This window comes from Euprymna scolopes, chromosome 6, assembly GCF_053919585.1.
Source record: "Euprymna scolopes isolate OS-2025 chromosome 6, ASM5391958v1, whole genome shotgun sequence".
NCBI classification, from domain to species: Eukaryota; Metazoa; Mollusca; class Cephalopoda; order Sepiida; family Sepiolidae; genus Euprymna; species Euprymna scolopes.
The window spans coordinates 32264732-32265562 of NC_136487.1; the positions used below are offsets into that span (position 1 = coordinate 32264732).

At 34.8% G+C, this 831-nt stretch overlaps 1 pseudogene; it reads right to left on the bottom strand.

Annotated features, from left to right (window-relative positions):
* Positions 1–254: 254 nt before the first annotated feature.
* LOC145278581 (U2 spliceosomal RNA) lies at positions 255–426 on the bottom strand (annotated as a pseudogene).
* Between the last annotated feature and the right edge of the window lie 405 nt (positions 427–831).

An 831-nucleotide genomic window follows, 5' to 3' on the forward strand; every position in this document is an offset into this window, starting at 1 on the left:
TGAAATTTGAGGATTTTTTTTACTAAAGAGTCACTGCTTATAAAGGCTGAAAAGCCACTTGAAGACAAAAATGAAAAAATAATATGAATTTATTTTATTTACTATCACATCGGGTTACTATTTCCATAATAAATCATGATTAATTCATGTCAAATCCTGTAACATTGTACATGCTTACACATGCGCTCCATACATGTACCTATTTACAATGCCTCCCCACAGGACAGAGTTAGACACCAGGGTCGTTTTTTAACATGGAGAAAAGGCACAAAAATAAAAATTGTCTCAGTCGTGAAGGACTGCTCCTTCACCGAAAGAGAACAAGAAATGGAAGTGCACCATCTGAAGAACAGATACTACACTTTGATCTTGGCCAAAAGAACAGATACTACACTTTGATCTTGGCCAAAAGGCCAATACATGTAGACCAGTGGTTCTCAACTATTTTTTATTCATGGCCCCCTTTTCCCTTCTTTTTATCTTGGTGGACCCCTTTATAACTGTTGGTCATAAGACAATCTTCTATTTTACACTTATATGCATTTTGAGGTTTTAATAATCGAAGAAATATATAATTAAGCTTTATTTTTAAATGAAAACTAATTTAATGCAAATAAAGTATTCTACGACAACTATGATAATTATGATAAGTTTTGTTATGTTGTGCCTGTGGACCCCCAGAAATATTCCATGGACCCCTATGGTCCATGTGGACCCCGGTTGAGAACCCCTTATGTAGACAATCGGGACCCAACACGTTGTAGACTCAGTTGAAAAGGAGACAAAAAAAATTTAACTCGTTGTTTCAGGTTTTAAGAAAAAAACTTTATT